Here is a 20668-nt window from a genome sequence, read left to right on the forward strand (position 1 = left end):
CACTAAGGCTTACTGTTTATGAAACAGATATTTAAGATTTCTTGACAAAGTCTGAAGGACCCGTCAGAGTTCTGAGTTCTAAAATGCCAAAAATTTCTTGGCCCTAAGTTTTATTTCGTTGAGCTAATTAGGCTCAGTCCTAGGTCACTGTTTGCTGTGTTTACATTTCTGATCTGCAAGACAAAGACACACGCTTCCAGTTCCCCAGAGAACTGCTCTGTCACCCAGACCCAATTTTATCTCCTTAATTGGCATTTTTTATCAATGAGAAGAGCTGTAAACAAAGAATTCCATGTTTTAAAACTTTAAGGTTTACTTTATCATGTCTTCCAAAGCTTGCATAAGGCATTTAGTAAGGTCTCTTTTCCTTGAGTTATAAGTTAAACCCAGGGTAAACCTCTTATTATATTTTTTTTATTAGCCACTGAATATTAGGTTTTAGTTTTACGTTATATTGGACGGCTCATGTAACTCTAATGGTTTCCTTTACTTTGTTCAATTAATATTTTCTGAGGGACAGATATGTGCCCAGCCTTATAATACCAAGAAGGGGAAGCGTTTTTCCATTGAAACATATCTACCCCACAACATAATTAAGCAAAAGATTTATATTAAGACCATTTGAATATACCAATTTTATGAACTTTTATCTCAATTTTATTAACTCTTATACCTTTAATTTTAATATTTATTAGGTTTAATCAATAATTCTTATTTCTAGAAGGAGTGCCAGAAGTCTTTTTTTTTTTTTTTTTTTGTGCATTGTATCTAATTTTATAGAAAAGTCTCTAGGATGCCCAAGTTTCAGCCAAAGAGCTTAGGCCCTTCTCAGTTTTTAATTTGATTAATTGGTCTGTTGTCCCAATCATTGATCAAGTATTTCAGTCTATATATACATATATTTTAAACTGTGGTAAATAAAATGGACTTGTTTGAACTTTAATTGTTGGGGAGCAGTAGGTGATCTATTTGGCCTTTTTTTTTTTTAACTTTACGTAGTGTAGTATCAAAACCTTGTATCTAAATCCATAAATGTCAATTTTATTTATCTCATTACAAATAACCATATAAAAATATTTATCCATTTGGGATAAGCCCTTATCTTTTTTTTTTTGACATTTTTACAATCCTTTTTCCAGTTATTCAACCTAATTAACAATAATTATTCTAAGTTTTTATTAGAACCATTTATCGGAAAGGAAAAACACAAATGTAGCTTTTCAAATCATTTTTTTTTAACTAAGTTCTTAGGTTAAAAATTAGATATATTTTTCTACCTTTAAACTTGATTTTAATAGGTACCAATAAAACAGCTGTTTATATTGAGATCTCTTTCAACTTTCACAAATTTAAAAGTTTTTCCAAATTAAAGGATCCATCACATGGCCATCAATTTATATATATATATAGTGATTTTAAACCAATAAGATGAAGAGGCTCCTCCACATGAGAGTGGGGGTGTTGCCTAAATAAAATTCAAAGGTTTACAATCCAAAAGCTAAAGGCCTTTATGGTCCAGGCTGATGCAACAAAGTTTAAGATGGCAAAATATCTGAAAATTGGTACAATCAAAGAAATGTTTAGAATCCAATTTATTTGCGTGGCCACCATATGTACACAATACTTGTACCTTTTGTATGGCAGAGTCCAAGGTTTCCTTTAAAAAGAAAGTAAACGTATATATACATACATACACACACTTAAAACACCCAGAGAAAGATACAACATTTACATTTCAAGGACACAGGAAGAGAAATCCAAGTTCCCCCTAACCAAGATTTTGTTTTTATAAGTTCAGAATTCCAAAAAATGTTTTTATCAGGCCTGGTTAGTTACTTTCAGAGTGAGATTTTTTTTCCTAATTCCCAATTAATGCTGTAAGTTTTGTACGTACATAAACCTGGCTGGGGTAATAGTTGGAGGCTGGCAATCTGTCATTTTTTCTTTTCTTTTCTGTTTTTTATTTTTTTTTTTTTTGAAAGTTCTATTCCACATTGTAAGGTCGGGTTCTCAGAATAAATTTGCTAGTAAGATTTCCCTCAGGGACAACTCTATGGCATGAAGTCTTTGCCTCTACCAATCCTGCAAGATTCTCTGTCACCCGAGAAAGCTGTTACCAGCCAGGAGAAGGGTCCCATTATTGGAGTTGAAAGGTTCCTCATAAGAGTTTTACTTTTATCCTAAAAAATTCAATGGATGTAACCAAATTTAGGAAAACATTAGACCAGCCTCTTACCTAACCACTCAGTCCTGAACCCAGTGTCTTTCAACTTGGACCCACTCGGGACGTCTCCACTGGGTGAGTATTTTCCTGATATGTTTCCACCAGCCCCACTTCGGACGTCTCCGCAAGGTGGGTATTTCTCGTTATCTTTCAACCAGGCCCCACCCAGTATGTCTCCACTGGATGTATAATTCACCCCAGTTTCTTTCAACTGGAGGGCCACATACCTGGATACACCGCCAAATAAAACTCAGGATTATCAACCAATATGTGAGATCCGAGAACCAGGAGAGACTCACCCAAATTCATCCAGATTCCCTGAGGAGGCGGATGGGCACAAAGTGCCGCCTCTGGTACCAAGGCTCCAGTTACTCAGAGAGTTCAGGTGGAGAGAAGTCTGCTCTGGGTCCCTTCATGGTGTCCAAAACTGTTGACTGAAATACATGTGCAGCCTAAAAGTTAAGAGTTATGTTTTATTCGCCGGGAGGACTCGAGCCGGGATGACAGCCTCAGATCTCTCTGAGGGACTGCTCGCAAGAGGTTGAGGAGGAGCTAGGATATATAGGAGCTTTACAACAAAGACCAGGTAGTTGGAACAATAAAAGATTGCTTGTTATCTAAAGAAAGCCAGGTATCTCAAGTTCAAGAATATAGTGCTTTTCTATGTATGGGAGGAAGCAAACATTTTGGACTCACTGAATTCATTTTTTAGACAAGCACCTAGCTACCTAGGGCCAGTATCCTGTCCTTTCTTATTCTGAGTCTGCACAGAGGGCACCATTGTGAGTTGCTGCAGCGGCTGCGCTGCAGGCCTGTCCTCGCTGGGGGGTGGCGGCAGCCGCTAATGACTTGGTTTCAGCATTCTTTGTTTACTGACATGGTTGCAGTATTTTCATTCACATTGTAGTATTTTCATTCACGGACTGATTATGGATAATCTGCAACCTTGGAAAGCAACCGAGATGGAATTACTGCAGGTACCTTCTACTTTAATAATCCGTGTGCAAACATAAACATGGAGGAAGCATACATTTGGATTTGGTGGTGTAGGGAAGGTCTTCTGCACATTACAGGAGAACGCAATGCAGAATTCCTTAAGTCCACCTGTCTTTTCTGTAGTGGTTTCTGAGAAGAGTTTATGGTAATTAACCAACATTGACAAACGGTGGCACACATTGCATTTAAGAGCTGGCCGGCTGCAAACTTGTGTATTGGACAGGTGGATTTCATAGGCAAGTGGTCAGGTGGATGGGAGAGAGATGGAGCCAAGGCCTGGGCCCAGATTCTGGTTTAAATAGCCACTTCTTCACCATACGGCCTTGGACTAGAATGTAACCTTTCTTAACCTGTTGATGAATCTGTGAAATGGGCATGATAATATTCGTTTCTTCCTGGGATTGTTGTAAGTTCTACAGAGTATTGTAGCACACATGAAGCACTTAACACACTGGCACTTCGCAGTGTTCACTGTGTGCGGCCGCCCCGCTTGGCGTGTGTCAGAGCCTTAAAGGCAGCATTTGTCTGTTGAGGATGCACTGGTAGCCCCTTGAATACGTTGTGAATTTGGTGATTTCCTTTAATCCTTGTAACTCTGTGTGCCATGGGCAGTTAATTTCATGGACAGATGAGGAACCTCACGGTAAATAAGACTGTGTAATTTGCCCAAAGTCAGACCATAATTTTGGGTGCAGGGGCCTCGGTTCAGCATGGGCCCCTGGGCCTTCTGCCCTCTCCGTTCAGCGCCAGAGCCAGATGTGGGGTCGGCTGTTTCCCAGCCCAGAATATCCAGCAGGCCGCAAGACACACCTGGCCCTGAGCTGCTTGAGCAAAAACTCCGGAGGAGAGGCAGTTACAAAAGGGATAAACATAAAAACAGACGACAGCAAACTGTGATCAGGTCTGAGAAGGAAAGGAACACACCTCGCCGTGCAGAGCTGGGAGCTTTCCCGTCGGGGCTGCTCTGGGGGCGTTCATCTCAGCTAAACAAGCTCTGCTGCTGCACCAAGGCAGGAAGGCAGGGAGCGTGTGGCCAGGTAGACAGGGCCTTTTTAATCATACTCATTCCCCATTAAGCGGCAGCTGTCACGGGCACTTACCTAGTAAACAGTTGTCGGCCATAATCATCACGCACTTTGCTTGGTAGTTTTATTGCCCCACCTTTGAGATGAGGTCATTTAAGCTGGGGAGTTTGCTGCATGCCCGTGATCACCATGGAAATACCCCCACTGGTCTTTCACCTAGACTGGTGTGGCTGTCATGTCCCAGCCCTGTGAATGGCATCGTGTAGCTTCTCCCAAGTGGCCCAAATGACTGACATTGATATTCTTAATTCGTAGGAAATGGTATGTGACAATAGGAGAAAAAGGTAGTAAGAAATTGTTTGGAAAACTAGAAAAAAAACAATTCTTCCCCAGCTGGGGGACCGTACCCTGTGTCACTCACCCCACTCACTGCCTGGCACCTCCTCCCTGCCAACTCCGTGTTCAGAAGCCTCTCTGAGCCTTTGAAGAACATTTTGCCTTGTGACACTGTTGACAAGGACCTGCAACCTCTCTGTCCCTGGTTAACTCTCTCTTCAAAGCCATTTAAATTTTATGCAGGCTCCTCAGCTCAGATGTAAGACTAGCCTCTTTCAACTTCTTGATGCAGCTCCTTAGTGAAGATCTTGCGAAGGAAACCTAGTCAAAACCTGGGAGGTATGCACACAGTGACTGCAACCTCAGCACTTTGTGAAGTTCAGAATCAGAGGGATGGGAGACTCAGGAAAGACTTTTTTAAGGTACCAAGGGGAAAATGAAAGGATGCAGGCTGTGTGAGACTGAAACATCTCGGTCCCAGCCAGCAAGGCACCTGTGTTCAGGATGCTGTGTGGAGAGTGCAGAGTACTCACAAAGAAGTGGTGGGATGGGAGGGAGGACAGTTAGGTACCTTAATGGAGAGGGAAATAGTGGGCTGAACATTTCCTGGTTGAACAAGAGGATTGTGACATGACGTGCTTGTATTTTGGAGAGAAGGGTTTTCTGGGGACAGGCCTAGGGAGAACGCTGTCTGGCTGGGGAATCAGCACAACAGAGAAACACAGAGAACCGGGCCGACACCAAGGCCCCTGCTGGGGGAGAGGCTGCCCGCCAGTTCGAGCCCTGGGGGCGGCTTCTGTCCCTTAGCTGGGGCCTCAGAGCTCCCTTCAAAACCCAGTCCTGTTGATACAAGATAAAAAACGTGGGGCATGAGAAGGGCTGTGTCCCAGGCTTTGGTTGAGCCCCTGGAATGTGCCCCACCAGACGTGGGTCCTTGGCTTCATGCAGGAAAAATTTCAAGAGCAAGCCACTGTTGAGTAAAGGTAGATTTATTCAAAGAGACACATTGAAAGGCAAGAGGAAGGCCACGAGGTGTGGGGTTTTGGTGCTCAGATTAAAAGAAAGTACACACTCCACAGACAGAGTGTGGGCCTTCTCCAAAGAGGGAGAGAGAGGGTTGACCGCGAGGCGGCGCTGTGTTGCTCGTTTTCATGGGCTTGGTGGTTTCTTATGCTAATAAGTAGAAGGACCAGCCTAAGGGCAAGGGGCTGGGATTCCCAGGGAGTTGGCCTTTTCCCACCCTTTGACCTTTTTTTGCTAGCCTTGGGACTGCCATGGTGCCTGGGGCATGTTATTCACCATGTTACTATTACAATGGGTGTGTAATGAAGCTCAAGCTCTGCTAGAAGTTAAATCTCTTCATCCTGAGCCTCAAGGCCTACTGGGGGTTGAATCCTTCACCATTTTGATGTTAATTGCTGTGGCCTTCCTTGAATGGCTGTGCCCTGCCCCCTTCCATCCTGTCTCACTGTGATGACACAGAGAGAGCAAAGGCCGGGCCCTGCCTGTGCTCCTGCATTTAACAGGGGGAGGGGTGGTGTGGGCTGAGGATGACTCTGAGTGGTGAGAAGGTTGTTTCAGATTTTCCCACGTGGGACATGGGGACCTGCCAGCAGCCGTCGCAGATTTATCTCACGGGCATTATCGCTTGTGTTGTTAAGGAAACAACAGGACAGCCAAGAAAAAAGCACTGAGATTTATTACGCCGGCGGGCTCAGAGGGGCTTCTGTTCCGAAGCTCTGAGCACCTCCAAGCCCTGCACATGAGGTTTCATAGGGTTAATTACAAGTAAGGGGCTATTAGCCAATAAGGCTCAAACAACAAAAAGCAAGGAATCAGTACACTGAAGCTTATCAATTTGGAACAGATCACGTTAGTGACAATTGTTGACATTGGATTTACGAGTTAGCTTGTTAGCCCAGTAAACTGACACTAAACTTCAGATTTACGAGTTAGCCCAGCAAAACTTAGATCAGTAAACCGACACTTATCACACTTAGATTTGTGACTTAGCTTGTTAGCCCAGCTGGGCTTTTCCTTCAGAGTGTCACTCACCTTTTCTATTTTTCTTTTTTTGTTTTTAAGTAGTTAATCCAAATTTAATATCAGGGTTTTTTGGAAAGAAATTTCTCTTTTTCTTTTCTTGGGGCTCTTTTGGGGGCGTAGGTAATTAGGTGTATTTGTCTGTTAGTGGAGGACTTGGGGCTTGAACCCAGGACCCGGTGCACGCTAAGCACACGCTCAACAACTGAGTTCTACCACCCGCCCCATCATCTTTTTCTTTTTGCTTTAGCTGCCAAGAATCTTACAGCTGAATTTCTAGTCGGCCTTTAACACTTGCCCTGACTTCATGGCATCCATTTTTATGACTTTACCTCCCCCTGGTTTCATTTAAGTATTGAATCTCCGTTTTCTCTTCACTCACAGTTTTGCCTTTTTGTTGTTATGGTTGTTAAGCTGTGTTTAAAAAAATTGTTTAATTTCTCTTTTAGCAGGAGGCTGAAAGTAAATAAATATGTAAACAAACAGCACACTTAAATGCTTTTATACATTCTAAGCTGTTTAGTAGTTACTTAAAAACCGAATTGATTATTGAAGTGATAACATTTTTAAATTATTTTTTAATTTTTATAAAGATATAGCTGATTTAAAATATGATATGTTTCATGTGTACAATAGATGCTCCATTTATAGTTACTGTAAAACATTGGCTGTATTCCCTGTGATGTAAGATAGATCCCTCTAGCGTGTTTACATTACATGTTGCAGTTTGTATTAGAAAGTTGGGTAACGCAGAGTCTGGGGCATGGCTGTGTCTGACCCAGGTTCACGCTCACCCTTCCTGTCAGAGCCCAGGCTCTCACAACTCTCTGCAGGGGAGAGACTGGAAGCAGCCCTCATCAGCGCTGGCACCACCCTCTGAGTGGCAGTGAAAGCAGTGACTGTCTGTGGACGTGCAAAGTGTTGTTCCAAGAGCTTTACATACATTTCTGCATTTAATAAATAAAGCCCTCCTGTGAGGAATCATTTTATGTTTTTAATGAATAATACATTTTATTTTGATATTGATAGACTTCAAACCTCCGGAAAATTTACAGGAGTAGTACAGTAAACGCTTAGATACAATTCACCTTAAAGGGCACTATTTGCCCTTTTGTGTCTGGCTTATTTTAGCATAAAGTTTCAAGGTTCATCAATATTGTAGCATGAATCAGTATTTTATTCTTTTTGTTTGATAATATCCTTTTTCTTTTTTTTCATTTTTGGTCTATTTAAAAATATTTTCATTGAAGTCCAGTCAGTTTATAATGTGTCAGTTTCTTGTGTACAGCACAACACTTCACTTATATAGGAAAATACCTGTATTCATTTTCATATTCTTTTTAAACATGTTACTATAAGATATTAAATATATTCTCCTGTGCTATAGAGTATAAAATTGCTGTTTATTCTATACATACTCAGTATCTGCAAATCTTGAACTCCCAATTTATTCCTTCCCACACCCTCTCCCTTCTGGTAACCATAGTTTGGTTTCTATGTCTCTGTGTCTGTTTCTGTTCTGTAGATAAGTTTATCTTTTTGGGTTTTTTTGTTTTTGTTTTTGTTTTTGTTTTTAGATTCCACATGTGAGCGATCTCATATGGTATCTTTCTTTCTCTTTCTGGCTTACTTCACTTAGAATGACATTCTCCAGGTCCATTCATGTTGCTGCAAATGGCATTATTTTATTATATTTTTATGGCTGAATAGTAGTCTATTTTACAATTATACTAAAACCTCTTTATCCATTCATCTGTCAGTGGACATTTAGGTTGTTTCCATGTCTTGCTATTGTAAATAGTGCTGCTGTGAACATTGGGGTGTAGGTGTCTTTTTGAATTAGGGTTCCTTCTGGATATGTGCCCAGGAGTGGGATTGCTAGGTCATATGGGAGGTCAATGTTTTGTCTTTTGAGGAACCTCTGTACTGTTTTCCACAATGGCTCCACCAAACTGCATTCCCACCACAGTGTAGGAGGGTTCCCAATTCTCCGCAGCCTCTCCAGCATTTATTGTCTGTGAACTTTTGAATGATGGCTATTCTGACTGGTGAGAGGTGATACTTGATTGCAGTTTTGATTTGCATTTCTCTGATAATGATATTGAGCATTTTTTCATGTGCCTATTGGCCATTTGTATGTCCTCATTGGAGAAATATTTCTTTAGGACTTCTGCCCATTTTTGAATTGAATTGTTTGTTTTTCTTTCTTATAAAGTGTAAAAGCTGTTTACATATTCTGGGAATTAAGCCCTTGTCAGTTTCATTTATTGCAACTATTTTCTCCCATTCCATATATTGTCTTTTTGTTTTGCTTTTTGTTTCCTTTGCTGTGAAAAATCTTGTAAGTTTAATTAGATCCCACTTGTATATTTTTGCTTGTATTTCTATTGCTTGAGTAGACTGCTCTAGGAAAACATTGTTGAGATGTATGTCAGATGTTTTGCCTATGTTTTCTTCTAAGAGGTTTATAGTGTCTTGTCTACATGTTTACGTCTTTAAGCCATTTTGAATTCATTTTTGTGTATGCTGTGAGGGAGTAGCCTAACTTCATTGATTTACATGCAGCTGTCCAATTTTCCCTACACCATTTTCTGAAGAGGCTGTCTTTACTCCATTGTATGTTCTCACCTCCTTTGTCAAAGATTAAATGACAAAAAGTTTGTGGGCCTATTCTTGGTAATTTTGTTTATCCATTCATTGATGGATGGATATTGTTTGTAACTTTTGGCTACTCTGAATGATATGCTATGAATATTGATGTGCAAGTTTTTGTCAGAATATGTTTTCATTCTGTTGGCTGTACATTTGGCCTGCCATATCTCTAGTTTCCACTTCATGGATCCAGATGGCTGATTGTAAAGGCACTCGAACATCCTTGGATTATGTTATCCAGGGTGGGGGGTTCCTGAAACCAACCCCCCGAGGATACTGAGGGATGACTCTACATGTAGGAGTGGAATTGCTGAGCCATATAACTCTAACCTTTTGAGGAAACACCAGGCTTTTCCAAAGAAGCTGCACCATTGCCCCTTTCCAACGGCTGCATATTGCGGGTTCCCATATCTCTGCCTCCTGACCGACAATTGTTATTGTCCATGTTTTGATTATAACCATCCTAGTGAGTGTAAAATGAGATCTCATTTTGATTTTGATTTCGCTAGTGATGCTGAGCATCTTTTCATATGCTTATTGGCCAATTGTGTATCTATTTAAATCCTTGGCAAATTTAAAAATTGGGTCGATTTTCTTTGTATTGGTCAGTTGTAAGTATTTGTTTTATATCTTCGATACTAGTCTCTTATTAGATATATACTTTGCACAATTTTTCTCCTATTCTGCAGATTGTCATTTCACTTTACTTTTTTAAAACATTAAAACAATTTCTTTATAGGTGAGGTAATTAGATTTATTCTTTTTTTTGTTTGTTTTTTGACAAGCATGCACTCTATCATTTGAGCTACCCCCTTCCCCTTTCATTGCACTTTCCTGATGATGTCCTTTGAAAAAATGGTTTTAATTTTGATGGTCTATTTTATCTGTTTTTTTTTTTTTTTATCACTTGTGCTCTTGGTATTATATCTAGGAAACCATAGCCTATCCTAAGACCACAAAGATTTATACTATGTCCTCTTTTAGAAAGTTTATACATTTAGTTTTTACATTTCTGTCTGTGATCCATTTTGAATTAATATTTATTTGTTATATAAAATACGGGGGTCCAGATTCCAGATTCATTCTTTTGCCTGCAGATACCCAGATGTCTCTGAACCGTTTGTTGAATAGACTATTCTTTCAATGGAGTGTTGTTGGCACATTTGTGGAAAACTGACTGAAAATGTAAGTTTCCCCCCTGGATTTTTTATTCTGTCTCATAGATTTATGCATCCAAACTTATGCCAGTACCATAATGACTTGAGTACTATAGATTTGTAGAAACCTTTGAGTGAGTCCTCCAACTTTGCTCTTCTTTTTCAAGATTGTTTTGGCTGACCTGGGTCCCTTGCACTTCCATATGAATTTTGGGATCAGTTTTTCAATTTTTCCAAAGAAGTCAGCTGGAATTTTGATAGGGATTCCATTAAATTTGTAGATCACTTTGGGGAGTCTTAACATTTTTAACAATATTGTCTACCATTCCATGAACATGGGATGCCTTCCATATATGTAGATGTTTTAAATTTTTTTGGTGATACTTCAAATTGTTCAATGTACAAATCTTGTAAAATTTTGTTAAATGTATCTCTCATTTTATTTTTAATGCTGTTGTAAATGGAAAGGATGAGCTTCCTAAGGGAGGGACTATATATCAATTTATTTATTTCTAGGATTCCTACACAGCAAATACCCTAGGTTTATATTTGCTACATAAATCTATCCACAATTTTTCCCACCCCCTTGTTATAAGAAACCAAGACCCAGGTTAAGCTACCTGAACACCTATGTGGAAGGGAGAAATGAGACCTTTGGGTGGGGCTTTGTGCAGATTATACTGAGAGTTTATTCAGGATGGCTTCATCTTAATTTCTTTTAAAAAATCCTTTCAGTGTATATAGTCAGGTACATTAAGAACATGACCTTTTGATGTGTGGAGGAGCTAAGACTATAATTTTCAAATAATTTCTAGTGAGAGTGTTGTACTTGAAACCTAATTTGCATCAATCTTTGAAGATTTATGTTTCAGGAGCTTTGACTAAATAATACCTGTCTTTATTCAATAACTACAACTAAATGCTCAAGCAACATGTAAGAGTTTGAGCAAACTGCCCCCGCCCCGTAGTGCTGGGTGGCTGTAGCTGTAACTGGACTCAGCGCTTACCTCTCCCAGCACGCTTGGTCTGATCTGCTCAAAGCCGTTCGTCCAACAGTTTGTTGGTACTCTTTTGGACAAAGCCATAAAGCATTGATTTAAGGTTGCTGGAATGGAAACTATTCTTATTAATATTAAGTAAGCATATACTGAGTGCTTACTGTATCTTGGGAATTGTCCCTCAGCCTCACATGAATATTATTTCTCTTAAAACCTCTCATATTTCCTTCTTATTCGCACTTTACAGATAAGGAGACTGAGGATTATGTCTTCTCTCTTTTGGGTGGAGCTCATTATCAATGATGGGAAGTTGTAAGGAAAAAGATATTGATTCATCCTGAGAAAATATTTTTCTGAGAGTCAGCAATGAAGAGGGTCATCACTGATGAAGGTGATCATTGTTCGATTGAGACGAGCCCTGGGTTGTACGGAGTCAGCATCCCTGTCCTGGACACGGCACGTGTAGCGCTGCGTGGTGGGTGAGGCAGCGCGGCCGTGCAGGGAACGCGGATGCCGGGCCGTTGGGCTGTGCTCAGGCCGGTGGGGCTTTCTCCTAAGGGCAGTGGGCCGTCATTGACAGATTTTAAGTAGGGGAGTGGGGTGCTCTCATAGATCACTTTTCTCTTGTAGAATGCTTAGAAAAATTTAGAAGGCTCGGCAGGAGGTGATATGATGAGTCAGAGTAGGGTGGCTGCGAGGTGTAGCAGTGTTCAGTTTTCAAGTCGTTTTCAGTCCCATGTTTGTGGCTCAGTAGCCGTGTCACTTTGGATGACGCACTCAAGGAAGTGAAACAATTTATCTAATAAATTGAAATAGTGATGTACCGACTTCCCAGGACTACTGTGGAGATCCAGTGAGATAACGTGTGCGCAGTGTGCAGCGTGGTCCCCAGCACAGAGTCAGTGCTGAGTGAGTGCCAGTGAGTACCTGGTAGGACAGGTGTGGGTGGTGGGACTCGGTGGCTGAGGAAATTGGGCCCTTAAGGAGGGGTCCTGTTACATCTGTGAGTAATGGGCCTGAGCTGGGAGAGGCAGGGAGACCTTGCCCACCGACCAGGGGCCCTGGGCAGGACGGCTATGGGAGGAGTACCGTGAAGTCAGCTCTTTGCAGGTGGAGTTCGAGTTGCCCTTGAGACATCTAAGTGCAGCGTCACGAGCTCACAGAGGAGGTCTGGGCCCGGGCTGTGCATTTTCCTATAATCTCAATCCCTGAGGACGCCGAGGTATTGATCATTGAACGTGAAGACATACTTACAGGACAAGTGAATAGTAGTATCATCTCTGTCATCAAAGCTCACGTCTCTTTATTCATCACTCACTTTGCTAATTGGGTACTTACTGAGCTCACTTCACCGCCCTCCCCTGGGCTCAGTCTCCACAGAAAAGAGCTGGTCAGTCTCCCTCTTTTCCAAAAGAAGACACATTTAGCTGGTAGACTTCTATACCTAGCCAGACTTAGAATTTTAGTTTGTTGATTTAACTCTATTTTCTGTTAGCCATCTCCTGACAGGAGAGACGTTTTACCTCATGGTCAGGTTTCAATTAGCTGTTACTGAGAATTGCTGATCTGATCCATAGTGTATGTATTCTATTAAATTTGTAGAGGACATATCATTTTTCTGTCTTTGCCCTTTAATTTTGTTTCCCCTTCAGTGTTCTATCCTATTTGGGGTCTTATTTTATTTTTTAATTAAAAAATGTCTGTTAGTAGTTAAGAAGACAAAAGCAAAGAAAAAAATGCACATGATAGCTAAATTTAGAAAATATCTAGTGTGTTTTCTGTCTCAGCAATGGAGGGTTCTAGAAACTCGTGAAAACCTTCATTACATAAGTTCCTTAAAACGCTGATTAAGAGATAAAACCTTCCTTCCTCATCTTTCAAGTTGCACAGCTAATTGTCAAGAAAGTGAGGGGAAATCCTCAGAAGCCAAGACAAACCAGAAAGCAGGGATTCTGGGAGATACGTGAGCCTTAGAAGCCCTGGGGTGCCGGTTGGCTCCTGAACTGAGTTTCAGTTGCCCTGGCAGGAGGGCAGGAGGTGAGCCTGAGGCGTCTCACACTGGGAGTTCGATGGCTGTTATTATGTAAGTCCAAGCACATCCTGAGAATCCTGCTTTACAAAAGGGTGAATTAGAAAGAAGAGAAAAAAAGCATTCCTCAAGGCAAGGAAGTAAGGAAAGTCAATTTTTTTGGAAGAGGGGAAAAATAACATATCCAAAGTAAGGGTTTAGTTTAAAGCTGTTCTGGCATGAGAGTGACAACAAACTCCTGGCAGAAAATCACAGCTCCTCCCGGAAAGAGAAGTCGTGTTTTGAATGAATCAGTGGACAGTCTTTCAGAAAAAGGCCTCCAGAGTCTTCTGGATCAAGATACTGGACCCAAACACTTCCCTTCCATGGTCTCATTTAAATAACCAGAAAGGTTTTAAAGGAAAGAAGCCATAATCATAGTTCTATTTATTGACATTACTGTATGCTAGGAATTCAGAGGTGACTATGGAGTTGTCTCCTCTTTTATGGACCTTACTTTCTATTTGACATAGTTCGGGAACTTGCTGGAGGGTGGTGTTAGTGTGTTGCAATTAACCAGGAGAGGAGATTAAGAAAGCAGTGAAGGGTGGGTGACACTTTTAGCTGAGGACATTCCTGTTCAGTTGGCTTGTAATTGCAGACTCGTTGAGTTGTCACTGGTGGGAATTGAACTTATGGAATTTGGACTTATCTCAGGCCTCTTCAGAATGGACAAGGGAACCTGGAGAAAGACAGTCAAATCTGTGCAGACATTAAAGTCCACGTGAACGTGCTGTATCCCTGAGCCAAATATAGGACAAGTAGGCAACACTTCTTGAGGAGAGAGGAGTGGTTTTTAAGGTTCTCCAATAATGAATCCCAGGGAACCGGGATGGCCAGTTGTCAAACTGTGACTTTTTATTTGGACGGTGTACCCACGGAGTTTATTGGCCGTTTATAGGTTTTCATTTCTCGTTAATACATGTCAGGTGATGAGGACGTGGGCACAAGCATTTGACACCTTGTCGAGGTGATTGGGTACCTGCCTAGAAGCGCGGTCGCAGCTGCGGCTGCGTCACACATCTTGCCGCCCCTCCCGCTCCCCGGCTCCGTGATCACGGCAGAGTTGTTCCTTGTTGACCTGTCCGTCTCCTCTGTGACATCATAACCAAACAAAATACCGGAGCGTATTAGCTTGGCTTTGTTCTTTTCCATCCTTCTCTTCGAATGATGATGACTGATAGTGGACCCAGTTACGTTTGCAGATGATTTTGTGGGAAGATGGTGTACGTTTGAATATGTATTTCCTCTCTGAATCATCATGGCTAGAGATGAATGTGGGTAGACATGGAATGAGTTTTCTGTATTTGAACTGTATGGTCCCCTAAATTCTCCCCAGTTTTTTAAAGTCATCACTGGAGTGCTACCTCCAGAGTGTCCCAAAGCATCCACCACTGCCTGTTCCTCAGACACTGTGCGCTTCCAAGTTGGAGAAGGCTGCTGGCTGTTGAGGCATTCTCTGGCACATCTCTAGTTGGCTGATGTGAGCTTAGCACCCAAGACTTGGCAGGCAGTAACTAACCACGGTCACGTCCATTTCTGGAACACTCATGGAGGATTTTACACCTATGCTAGTGGCATACGTTATTTCATTTAGTTTTCCCAACAATCATAATTAGATTTTATCACCTGTATTAAAAAGGAAACTGTCAAAGCGAGTGACGTGCAGACTTTGGACTGGAACACGGGTCTTTCTGATCCCTGTCTCTGTTCCCTCCCCGGCCTATCCTTCCAAATGGCCAGGAGATTCTTCCTCAGTCTTGAGTTTCCCGCTGATGTTACCACTCTCTTTGTTTCTGGAGAGGAAAACAAGTCTAAACTTACTTTCCAGTTGGAAATGGAATGGAGAGTTAACGTTGGAAGCCGGGAGAGTCTGTCCTGTGATGAAGCGGTCTCCGAGCCACTTCCATTGGGACGTCACGTCACTGTCTGGGCCCCTTGCACAGCCTGTGCACAGGTGATAAGCCAGATGTGCCGAGCAGTCCTCCAGGACAGGGCAGTGGGTTGGAAATGAGTTTGGGGATTTCATTTCATTACATAGCTTCCTGAGGGCCTTGGCCTGGCACTTCGAGTGGGACCACTCCCTGTCCCACAGACTCATGCTCTGGGCCCGTGCAGACCTGACGTGGCCTCAGCCTGAGGCTCAGGGCCCGTGGTGATGAGGAGCATTTTAGTCCAGGGTCTGCCGGAGGCTCTGACACTTCTGGGCCATGGAACTTTGTCTAGGATGATAATTCCTCCCCGAGTTTCAGATTTCCTTGCCTGTGAGCCGGGGTAGTAATAGTTTCTGAGATGATTGTAATGATTCAGTAACGGGTGCAGCGTGTGCTGGCAGGTAGCTGGTGTTTAAGGAGCAGAAGTCGCAGTCACTCTGTCAGCCTCTCACTGTGTGCTCTGTGCTTTGAGAGGTTGTGTGTTTGGTGAAAGTCCCGCCCAAACACTAGGGTCTAGATGAACTGTTGTTCCTTTATTTTCTCTTCCTTTTCCTCTTTCCCTTCCCTGTGTCTCATGTTTAGGAAGCAGATTCCCCTGTTTCAGGGAATACTGGCCTTTCTAGTAAAAGGACAGGCTGAACGCGGAGAGGTGGTGCCCGGAGGGTGTCTGGAGCATCTGCACAGCGCTGCTTCCCTGCGTTTCTGCATCCGGTCCCATCAGTGCACGAAGTCAGCCTTCCTCTTCCTTCCTGTGTCATCGGGTCTCTGTTTTAAGGGAAAACCTTTTTTACGGGTCTTTTTTCACTTACATGTTTCGTTCAGATGCTTGTTGCTTTTCTCCCTGTGCTTCAGCGTTCCGAGGAGAGAATTCAGCAGTGCAGCATCCTCTCCGAGCTCTATGAGTTGATCGGCTTCCACCGCAATTCCGCCTTCTTCAAGCGGGTGGCCCCCGTGCAGTGCGCCGCCCCCGGCATCCCGGAGCCTGGCGGGAAGGCCTTCTACCGACTCCTTCTGCAGACGTTTCCTGGCTACATCCTGTCGCTGGACCTGCAGGACTTCAGCAAAGGTGTTGGAAATAAAATATCGCTTCAGTCCCATTAATCATGCCTGGTTTGGGCCCTGCTGTCCTGTCTCATCAGGGTGAATTGTGATTCGTGTAGAACAGGGCTCAGCAGAATTTTTCTGTCAAGGGCTTGGGAGTAAATATTTCAGGGTCTGCAAACTTCCTGATCTCTGCTGCAGCTGCTCAGCTCTGCTGTTCAGACGCCAGAGCAGCCGGACAGTCCACACACCCACAGAGCTTTATTCACAGCGGTGGCTGGGGCTGGATTGGGTATATGAACTGCAGTTTGTCCCCACAGCCCCCTCACTATTGACGCCTGCACCAGAGCATGCATTTGCGACAATGGGTGAACCTCCACTGACACGTCATCATCACCAAGAGCCCATACTTGACACTAGGATTTACACTTGGTGCTGTGCACTCTGTGGGTTTGGACAGATGTAAAATGACACATTTCCACCATCACAGCATCATACAGAGTAGTCTGTCTTAGTGACCCTAAAAATGCTCCGTGCAGCACCTCATTCATTGCTCGTTCCCCTCTAGCCTCTGACAGCCACTGATCTTTTAGTCTCTGTGGTTTTCCCTTTCCCAGAACACCATACAGTTGGAATCAGACAGTTGCGGAACCTTCCCAGATTGGCTTCTTTCACTTAGTAATATGCATTTAAGGTTCCTCCATGTCTTTCCATGCCTTGATAACTCATTTCATTTTAGCACCAAATAATAGTCCATTTTCTGGCTGGACCACAGTTTATCCATTCACCTACTGAAGAACAGCTTAGTTGCTTCTGAGTTCTGGTGATTATGAATAAAGCTGCTATTAACATCTGTATGCAGATTTGTGTGTGGACATAAGTTAACATTTCGTCGAGTAAACACCAAGGAGCACAGTTGCCGGATCATATGGTAGGAGTACGTTTAGTTTTGTAAAAAATTGCCAGACCGTCTTCCAAAGTATCTGGGCCATTTTACATTCCCACCAACAATGCATGAGAATTCCTGTCGCTCCACATCCTCATCAGCATTCGGTGCTATCAGTGTTCTGCGTTTTGGCAGTTCTGACAGGTGTGCAGTGGTACCTCGCTGTTTCAGTCTGCATCCCCTTGATGACAGATGCTGTGGAGCATCTTTCCATAGACTTCTTTGGCATCTAGATTTCTTCTTTGATGAGGTGTGTGTTCAGGCATTTTGCTCATTTTTTAATCAGGTTGTTCATCCTTCTTGTTGAGTTTAAAGAGATTTTGGTATATTCTGGATATCAGCCCTTTATCAATGTGTCCCTGCCCTTCACCTGCAGCACCGGAGTTGTCCTTTGGGTCTCAGTGGAGTGTCAGCTCTTCAAAGAGGTTCCCTGTCTTCCCTCAGCCTAAATACTGTCCTTGTATTTTTCACTTTCATTGACTCATTTTGTTCTTTTTAAATAACATTTCCCATAATTTGTAAGTACATTAAAAAAAAAAGGGCAATGATTGAACACCGCCTCCCCCACCAGGCTGTGTGCCCTGTGAGAGCAGAGGCCCTGTCCCCACTCACCGTTTCCCATGACAGCACATGGCACATGTCCATGTAAAAGTGTGTAAAGTGGGGCCAAACCTGATGAGCAGCTATGATGACATGTTTTGGCTACCATTTATTGAGTAGACTTTGTTTCTGATCTTAATTATTAAATCACATGAATGAAACTTGTTTGTTTTGAAAAATAAAACAACAAAGCACACCTCCATGTGATTGGTACTTTCTACTTAGCCTTCTGACCCAGGAGGGGATGTTCACCATCATTTTGTGGAGGATGTTGGGGAGGTAAAGTAAGAGAGTGAGATTCAAATAAAGTAAAAATGATAACTATCAGTTGGCTTTATTTTCACTAAGACATAAAAGTTACTTTAAACCCTATCTCAGCTGTTGTTCTGTTGTTTTAAACATTTCTCATAGAATTAAATGGAAGCCCACTAAACCCTGAAAGGGAAATTGTGTGCTCAGGTCCTGAAAAGTGTTTATGTCTATTTCTTGAAATGCACATTTTCCCTGCTGGTTACAGAAAGTCGAGGCGGGAACACAGCCGTGTGCTGTGTGTCTGCCGGCTTCACGGGCTGCTCACTGTCATTTTCATTTTCTTGTGTTGCAGTTTATGAAGGTTTTCCATGAGATATATTGCTCAGCCTTTTCCTGAATGAAGGATTGAATTTTCCACAGGAAATCTTATGAAAGAGAGTGACAAGGCACATGGGTTTCCCAAAAAGGAATACTTGATGTAATAAACTCTCACTATGGTGAACTTTTTTAATACAAGCCAGTTGAAAATTTATCACTAGGTCATATGCCACAAATCTGTCTTAAGAATAAAAAGATTCAAATTTTATAGAAGAAGCAGTTTGAATCAGGTAGAAATTATGATTTGTACACTATTTGTTGTTAGAACTTATACTCACTCTTACCATAATTGCCTGTGGTAGGAACTGGATCATTATTTATTTATTTAAAAAAAAATCCACTAGGTGCTATTTGCCCCATTCTTGATGCGGCAGTGCTGAGGTTAGTTAAGTTGGGCCATTTAGAATTCTTTGCTAGTCTTTCAGGACATTGATTTCAGCCTCTTTATCTTCTTTACAATCTCTTCTTTTGTGTCGGCTTTTGGTCTTTTGACAACGTGGAAATACTGCACGGATCTGTCTCCCTTTTTTCCTGTCTTTGTGGGAAAAAGATTTCTATAAGACAGACTACTAGGACAATAAGGATTTTGTGTGGGGTAAGTTTGGTCAGTTCTAAGGATTTCAATTAATACGTATTAATACTTGTTATTCAGCTAATGATAGTAAAATTATAAACTAACTTAAGTATACATCAGTAAGTATAGTACAATAAGCCCATCATCCAGGTTAAGGAATTCACAAAATTTCCATATTTCCTTTATTCAGACCTTTGTTCTTTTCCTTGTCCTTTGTTGAAGTATTTGACAGCAAGTCCCAGAAGACATGTCATTTTACCCTATGTACTCAAGTAGGCATGTCTGAAAAATGAGGGCCTTTTCTTTGATCAGGTTTTTCCATTTGACCCATGTGCTCGTTAAGTACCAGCTGTATCAGGCATCTCACTAGGTATTAGGGATCCTTGGGGAAATGAGACAGTCCTGGCTCCCAAGGAAGTTAAGGGCTGATGGAAGAAACCAACACAGGAGCTTGGGTGCCTCACCTAAGGTACCTGCTGGATGACACCAATTGGACAAAATTTGTGCACAATACAGTGGGATTCACAGAAGGGACTGGTCAGACTTGTAGGGCAGGCCGTGAGAGAGGCAGTCAGCAGGGCTACAAGAGGAGGAATCATTTGATAAGAATCTGAAGTCCTTTCCTCCAACCTTTCTACCAAGCCCCCTGGGCCCATCACACACAACCCTGTGCTGTAACTGTTTTTGATTCCTGTTACCACATCTCCTTCAGGAAGGATTTTAAGGTGGAAAATATTTAAAATCAGTAATTATTGCCAGAAGGGACATAGAATAAGGAACATGGAAACAACACAAATGTCCATCAGCACATGACTGGATAAAGACGAGGTGATACATATCTACAATGGAATACTACTCAGCCATAAAAGATGCCATTTGCAGCAACATGGATGGACCTGAAGACCGTCATTCTAAGTGAAGTGGGGTGGAAAGAGAAAGAAAAATGCCATATGACTTCATTTATGGGGAATCTAAAATTAATAGCAATAATAATAAGACCACCAATGAACTAATTATTATTTTGATTTCTTGAAGATGTGTAAGCACATCTTCAAGAAACTGTCCTTTGTGCTTGGATTACCATATTCTGTTTATTCTTTTGTAGTTGGCTTTATTCCTCTGGTAACTGTAGGTTTAAAAATCTAAAGCTCTATTCTGTTCTCAGAAACAATAATTAGTACATATATGTAAACTAAAAAAATGCAGTATACTCTATACATGTATTTACATGCAATATGTGTATGTGGAGAAGAACTGTAATAATTCTACCTAATAAAACTGAAAAAGGAAAAAAATAAAAAATTTGTTTAAAAAAACACCCCTCTTTAGATATTAAAACTTTCAGTTCTGAGATTCTATGGAAGACAACATGGAAGTAGGCTTTTAAGTTTTTCTCCTTTCTCCTCGGTGAGCAGCCTGGGCTGCACAGCTTGGCCGCCACAGG

The 20668-nt window shown here is 41.9% G+C and overlaps 1 pseudogene; it reads left to right on the forward strand.

The window, feature by feature from the left end:
• LOC135323036 (trafficking protein particle complex subunit 9-like) overlaps nt 1-16384 on the forward strand; it is a 60786-nt pseudogene extending 44402 nt beyond the window's left edge.
• The last annotated feature ends 4284 nt before the right edge of the window (nt 16385-20668 follow it).

Source organism: Camelus dromedarius, chromosome 15, assembly GCF_036321535.1.
Source record: "Camelus dromedarius isolate mCamDro1 chromosome 15, mCamDro1.pat, whole genome shotgun sequence".
Lineage (NCBI taxonomy): Eukaryota > Metazoa > Chordata > Mammalia > Artiodactyla > Camelidae > Camelus > Camelus dromedarius.